The following is an 8,408-nucleotide window of genomic DNA, read 5'->3' as shown; positions in this document are numbered from 1 at the left end:
TCACCACACCCCACACCATCACCCAGATACATATACTCATCGTTCTCGGCATCATCATCAGATTAAGGGTGTTCACACCTTCACACAGCAACACTAGCAGAACTATTCCTTTCTAATCACCGTGGGTTATGAAACCGCTCATATTACCATTCACCGCCAACTGAATCCCTGCAAATCCGGAAACAAATTGAGAACAAATCTCCAAATTTGGGTCGCCTATGTGGTTTCCATACCAATACTCACATATGAGATTTCAAACCAAATCAACTACGATATTTTACAATCTATATTATATTTTTGGGAAATTAGGTTAGTGTGGGGAATTATCTTCCTATTCAGATCTTGGTTCTGATTAGATTTGGCATAGGTGCATGTACGGTCGAGATCCATGGGGAGGTCCACTGGAGATCAATGTTGCGGACTCTGCTACCGACGACGACCGCAGCAGGAACCTTAACATCCATTGTTGAAAATGTCAAGCTTCTGCTCGGAGTCCGCCACCAACGGCCACAACTCCCACACCTTCTCGATTTGTGAAGTGGGATACAGAGACAAGTCTGTTTTGCGATTCTCAACCACTGTAACTAGATATCTGGAGAAAGAGAAACTATCTGATATAGAGGGGATGAAGACAAAGGTGATGATTTGGGTGAAAGTTACGTGTATTTCAGCTGATGGATGAAAACTCCATTTCACCGCAGGAATAAACAAAACCAGAGGCTGAAAAGTCGCAGAAAAGAATCTCTATCTCGATCTCTGTTTGATTTTCCCAGCAATCTTTGCTCAATCTAGAGAGAGATACACTATACATACACATATACTCTTCAAGAAAAAATGTTTAGAGAGAGAGTATGGCGTGTGAAGTGGGATGGTGAACAGTGCGTTGCACACTGTTTCTGTGATGTGGAGGGGGCTGGGGGACTATCGCTTGGCTTTGGTGTGGAACTCGCGATATGGGGGGGTTGTCGCTTGGCTTTGGTGTGGAATGTGTTCATCGATCATCCAACGACGGGAAGACTTTTTCATCGTCACTCATTACCTGTTCCGGTGTGGTTTGCTAGTCTGTATGTTTGATTACCAATGGGGCCTTGCGTTATGATGTGGGCGACCCAAATGTGGTTCGCGAAATTGAAGTGGGCCATCAACTTCTATTTGATCAACTTGATGTGGTCCACCAAGTTGTGTTTTCTTCAAAAAAAAAAAAAAATGGGTTGTCTTCAAATGTGGACTTCAAGAAATGATGTGGGCCACCACTGTGTGGGTCATCAAAAACGTGGACACCTCTACATACGCTACTAAACTCTAAAAAAGTTATAATAAGTTTTTCCCAAACGTCACATACACCCACATCAATCAAACATAGTATCACTAAACCAAAAACAATACATTCATGGGTAAAACTGTCCACCCCCAAATAATGGGATCTTTGGGTGTACAAAATAAAATATGGGACTAATTAGATTACAATTCTACCTTTTAGGATTTATGGGTCAATTCCCCTACTTTTTAAGTATATTTATGTTAGGTGTATTTAGAAATTAAAAAAAATGCTTAGAATATTTACAAAAATCAGTGAAAATAAAAAAAATATATGAAAAAAAAATAAATTAATTTTTTGAAAAATAAATCCTGAAAAATCAAACAAAATAAGCTTAATGGTATTTTAGATATTTTTATGTACATTTACATTGAGTTTAATTATTAAATTTTTTTTATCAATTTTAATTAACGAAATAGGCAAGTAGTTTAGAAAACAAATCAAAAAATTAAGATTTAAATTGAAAAATTAAAATATTTAGATTTATTTTGTTACAACGGTCAAATTGTAATTTTTAATTTTTTATATTTTCACCAAAAATCAACTTCAAGCACCACAAATCACAAACATCTAATAGAATTGTGTCTCATTTGTGATTGATTTTTGTAAAAAAAAAAAATTGAATAAAATATATTTTTCAATACACAATAATAAACCACAATACTAAGAACCTAAACTTAATTACTCATAAATTATTTAAAATTATTGTTTTTTTATTTAGATTTATTCTACATATAAATCTCACACTACACAAATTTAATCTGCATCATACAATCACACACCCAGAAAAGCTAGATAGATAAGTCAGGATTCCCATACTTGTTCCAATAAACTAAAAGCATTTTACTATGACCTATTTTAGGTAAACAAAAAATAAGCAGCTAGGGTGTCGTTTGGGAATGGCTCATTTGGGCTCTTTTGACTCTTTGAGCCACAAAAGACAGAATAGGCTATTTGAGCCACAACAAACAAAACATCACATCCAACCCATAATCATTATACTCTTCTCTCACAAAAAAAGTCAAAAAAGTCAAAAAGCCAAAAAATCATTCCCAAACCAAGCTTTTGAGCCCATGCTCAAATAGTCAAAAAAAACCAAAAAGTCAAAAAGCCAACCCACTTCCCAAACGGTCATCTCTTTCTTTTTTTTATACATATTTCCATAATAAATAAAAAAAATCAAATAATAAGTCATACTCAAAACAAACTTAACTATTAAACACCCTCAAACTATTGTCACTATTGTTACTGTTTTCGCTGCCATCCACTATCACGACCATTCTATCAGCACCACCATTGCCCCTAACGTCCTACTATCATATGGGTCTTTCTTTGTATTTCTTCATAATAAATAGAGAGCAATGTTGTGTAGCTTGAATTTGAACTTGTCTGAATTACTCGAATTTTATATTGTCAATTATCTAACGAAAAGGCTGACAGTCGTAGTCAACAAAATAACAATCACAATAAACAAGTATTTTACCTGATTGTCTGGATTGTCATCGAAAAAGTCAACCGATAAACATAAATTTAGGCCATTCAAAACAACTCAATTCAAGCTGTCAAAGATTTATGATAAATGGATGAAGATTATGCAGTTATTCTTCTTTTTCTTTTTTTTTAATATTTGCTTCTATAAAAATGTTTTCCATGTCGATTTGAGGCGTCATTTGTCCACTATTGAACCATTTTGCATTATTGATGGGTGGCCCATATTTCACATTAAATTGCTGGCCCATGTTGCTGCCCGATGTATCAAAAAAAAACAAAAAACGAGTCACATTAATAATATAAATTATTTATTTTATAAGTCTTATATATGAATCATTTATTAATTTTATTTAATAATCATAGTTCTAGTTTATTTATACAAAAATCAGTTTGATTCAATAACTAGAGCATTCGTTTGACATAAATTAAAATGGGATTTTTTTTTGTAAAAATAACAACAAAAAGACAAAATAGATCTTTTAGTCTAATAAGACAAAATATCACATTCAAATTATAATCATTTAATTTTTTCTCTCACAAAAATTTAAAAAGTCAAAACGCCCATCCAAAGCAAGATTTTTTAACCCAAACTAAAATAGTGAAAAAACTAAAAAACTAAAAAGTCAACCCACATCCCAAACAAACCAACGTCGTGTAACTTTATCCTATTTGTTTTCAAATAATTTATTTAATTTTTCATATATGATCTACGCAATGAAATTTACAAAAATGAATAACTCTATACATCAAAGTCGGGTATAGGAATAAAAAAATATATATTAAAAAAAAATTGAACTTACCGAACCACCGTATGAGATTCGATTAGTTTTCCAAAAAGTACAATTTGTTTCAATTTAGAAACATTTATACGTTGGGATATATCTTCTTATTGGAGTTTGAGACCCAATTGATTTGTTAAAAGAATTCTAATTTGATACCTAATTCAGTTTAATAACAACTAGGGGTTTAGATTCACAATATATATATATATATATATATATTAGCTTTGTTTGACCGATATACAAAGGCAGCTGTTTGGCTGGGTGAAAAAAACAATTCCGTGGAATCAAAAAGTTTGGGTCAATTTGCTTCGTTTCGGCTGCTTTGTGTGGGTTGATTTGGAGTATTATTTTGGGTCTTTTTTCAACTCTGATTTTGAAGATTTTGGTTAATCTATTTGGTGAAATCTTTCTTCTTGTTTATTTGTGATTATTTGGAATTCACCTAAGAGTGGTTTGTGAGACCATTCGTGTCTCGTTTGTAATCGTTTGGAAACTTTTTTGATTGATAGTGGAATCGGATTTCGATCCCGTGGACGTACCTCACATTGAGGGAACCACGTAAAATTCTTGTGTTACTTTTGATTTAATTTTTCTACATTAGTTTTTATTCCCATTGATTGATTTACTTGTGGGGAATCACATATTTTCCCTAACAACTGGTATCAGAGCTTACAGTTTATTTAGGTTTATTTATTTGTGTAAATCAATGGAGGGGAATGTGGGTCATATGTCTAACTTCAATGGAAGCAATTGGGTAACTTGGAAAACTAAAATTGAGGACCTATTATTTTGTAAAGATTTATATGAACCCATTGAGGGTGATAATAGCAAACCCGAATGTATGAAAGATGATGAATATAATAGGCTTAATCAAAAATCCGTTGATGTTATCCGTCAATGGATTGATAACAGTGTGTTTCATCATGTTACTACTGAAACTTCGACATATAATTTATGAAAAAAATTAGAGAGTCTTTATGATAGAAAATCAACCACAAATAAAGCCTTTCTATTTCGTAAGTTGGTTAATTTAAAATAGAAAGATAGCAGCCCCATTCCAGAAACATTTGAATGAAATATAGAGTATTATTAACCAACTTGCTTCTATGAAAATTATTTTTGATGAGGAGTTGCAGACTTTGATGCTACTTAGTTCTTTGCCAGAAAGTTGGGAGACTTTAGTCGCGACAATTAGTAATTCGACACCTGATGGAGTTGTCACAATGGGCCATGTCACTAGTAACTTATTGAATGAAGAAACTAGAACAAAATCAGCAGGTTCCTCTCATTCGGAAGCATTTGTTGTGAGAGGCCGAAGCAAAACAAGAGGGTGGAGTAAGACTCCTTATGGTCGTGATCAAAGCCATGACAAATCAAAAAATAGTTCTTTTTCAAAGAAAAACATTGAGTGCTATTATTTCCATAAGAAATGGCATATGAAGCGAGAATGCCGAAAGCTCAAGAACAAGGAGAAAAGGCGTGATAAAAATGTGGATAAGAAGCAAAAAGACACAACGGCAGTTACTACTGATGATCTCATGGTCATTTGCGAAGATGATTGTATCAATTTTATGGGCCAAGAGAGCAATTAGGTGATTAATTCCGGTGCTTATTTTCATGTGACTTCTCGAGTTGATTTCTTCACTACCTACACCAAAGGAGATTATGGTTCTGTTCAAATCGGTAATGAAGGTTTGTCCAAGATTATCGGCATGGGTGATGTTTGCTTGGAAACAAATTTGGGCTGCAAGTTGTTGCTTAAAGATGTGAGGCATGTTCCCGACATTCGCCTCAATTTGATCTCTACTGGGAAGCTAGATGATGAAGGCTTCAACAACAAATTTGGTGATGGAATATGGAAGCTCACAAAGGGTTCTTTGGTGGTGGCTAAATGCAAGAAGACTCATACACTTTATTCGATGCAAGAAAAAATTTGTGAAGGTGTTGTTAATGCACTTGTAGATGATACTTCTACCCAATTGTGGCACAAGTCGCTTGGCCATATGAGTGAAAAGGGGTTACAAGTTTTGTTCAAGAAAGAACTTCTACTCGATTTGAAAGGTACACATCTTAAAACTTGTGTTCATTGTTTAGCAGGTAAACAACATAAAGTTTATTTTCATAAAAATGTTGCTTCTAGAAAAGAAAATGTTTTGGAGTTGATTCTGTTGGAAATTTCCTAAAAGTTTCAAAACTTTATTTGTATTTATTTGTATTTTATTTTATATTATTTTTATTTGTATTTATTTATTTATATATTTCTTTCAACATCTTATTTGTTTGAATTTTAAATAAGTATTTGGTTTCAAAACAAAGGGTGCGTCTATTCCAAACAGACACCAAAGAGCCTATTTAAATAGGACTCTTACTCAGGAAAGATGTACAACGTACTCTGTTTTCTCTCTCTCTCTCCTTCTTCTCTTTACAGTATTTTATATTTCATATTTTTGGGCAATTGATACATACTTGACAAATTTTTCTGGTGCAACTATGCATTGTATCAGATCCTGTAAATTTTTTGGGTTGTATCTTGGAGTCGTTTGTGATCGTTAAAACCTGCACGGAGGGAGCGCATAACAACTTTAGGACAGCATTTTCGACGTGCCTCTCACAATCACACAGGTTATTTTCTGAACCCTTATCTTCATCTTTTACTTATTCTGTTATATATGTGTATATATAGTTTTGTTGAATGTAAAACCTGGTTTTTCAGAATCTGTTTTGCTTTCAATTTTATTCTATAAAATTGATTTAAGTTGATTATTATTCAATTCCCATAATAGATTCATTCAGATGTTTGTGGTCGTTTAAAAATTAGAACACATAGTGGTGCACTTTATTTCGTTACTTTCATTGATGATTATTCAAGGAAAGTTTGGGCTTTTCTACTAAAAACTAAAGATCAAGTTCTATAAGTATTTAAGTATTTTCAGCCCATGGCTGAAAGAGAAACATGACAGAAATTAAAGTGTATCCGATCAAACAATGGTAGTGAATACATTGGACCATTTGATGAGTATTGTCGCAGCCAAGGTATTCGGCACCAAAAGACAGTTAAGAAGACTCCTCAACAAAATGGCGTTGCCGAGAGGATGAACCACACCATTGTGGAAAGAACAAGGTGTTTACTTTCACAAGCTAAATTGCCAAGATCCTTTTGGGGTGAGCCAATGAGAACAGCGGTTGACGTGATTAATTTGTCTCATTCCTATCCTTTGAATAGTGATGTCCCAGAAAGAGTTTGAACCGGTAAAGATGTGTCTTATGAATACTTGAAAGTGTTTGGTTGCCGAGCTTTTGTTCACATTCCAAATGATGAGAAGTCCAAGCTTGATAGTAAGTCAAGACAATGTATTTTTCTTGGCTATGGACTTGATGAATTCGGGTATAGATTGTGGGATCCAGTCGACAAGAAAGTCATTCGAAGTCGTGATGTTGTGTTTCTTGAAGACCAAACAATTGAAGACTTTGGCAAAGGTGATCAACCGGAGCAAAAAACTAGTGATCTCATTGACATGGATCTATCCTCTTCGTCTTCAATTGATGATGAAAATGAGGAAGATGTGCAGCCACCTATTGACGATGTAGAGGATGATGCTAATCTTAATGAAATTGAGCTAGAAATCGAGGAAGCGCATCCAACTCAAGAACCGCCACCACAACTTGAGTTGAGGAAATCTACAAGGGACCGACAACCTTCGAAAAAGTATCCTCCCAATGAGTTTGTGTTGATTTATGATCAAGGGGAGCCCGAGAGCTGCCAAGAAGCAATTGAGCATGCAAAGAAATGTGATTGAAAAAAGGCCATGGAAGAGGAGATGAATTCCTTACTTGAAAATCACACTTATGATTTAGTGAAGTTGCTTAAATGGAGGAAAATTTTGAAAAATAAATGGGTTTTCAAATTGAAGAATGATAGCAAGAATCTGAGATACAAAGCACGTCTTGTTGTGAAAGGCTTTGGGCAAAAGAAAGGCATTGATTTTGATGACATTTTTTCACCAGTTGTGAAATGTCTTCTATTCGGGTTGTACTTGACATAGCTGCAAGTATGAACCTTGAAGTTGAGCAACTTGATGTGAAGACCGCATTTTTTCACGGTGATCTTGAAAAAGAAATTTACATGAAGCAACCGGAAGGTTTTGTGAAAAAAGGGAAAGAGAAAATTGTTTGCAAATTGAAGAAAAGTTTATATGGTCTCAAGCAAGCTGCGGCAATGGTACAAAAAAATTGACTCTTTCATGATGAATAATGGTTTTTCTAAAACTACTTCGGACGATTGTGTGTTTGTGAAAAAAATTTCGGACGATAAATTTATTATTCTTTTGCTTTATATTGATGACATGTTAATTGTGGGTCAAGATTCTATCATGATTAACAAGTTGAAGTTAGAGTTGGGTAAATCTTTTGCTATGAAAGATTTGGGACCGACAAAATAAATACTTGGTATGAAAATTGTTCGTGATCGCAAAAAGGGACTGGTTTGGTTGTCTCAAGAAAGCTACATTGAGAAAGTTCTTGAGAGGTTCAACATGGATAAAGCAAAGCCGGTTGGTTGTCCACTTCAAGTTTAGTTCGAATCAATGTCCTACAAGTGAGAAAGACAAAGAAGAGATGTTGAAAATTCCTTATGCTTCAGCAGTTGGTTCTTTGATGTACGCCATGGTTTGTACAAGGCCGAATATTGCTCACGTCGTTCGTGTAGTGAGTCGTTTTCTCTCTAATCCGGGTAAAAAACATTGGCCAGCGGTAAAATGGATTCTAGGATATCTTCGAGGGACTTCGAAGGTGCGTTTGTGTTTTGGGGATGGTAAGCC

The sequence above is a fragment of the Camellia sinensis genome, chromosome 12 (assembly GCF_055761805.1).
Source record: "Camellia sinensis isolate YWXY chromosome 12, ASM5576180v1, whole genome shotgun sequence".
In the NCBI taxonomy this organism is placed as follows: Eukaryota; Viridiplantae; Streptophyta; class Magnoliopsida; order Ericales; family Theaceae; genus Camellia; species Camellia sinensis.
This window is presented reverse-complemented; position numbering follows the sequence as displayed.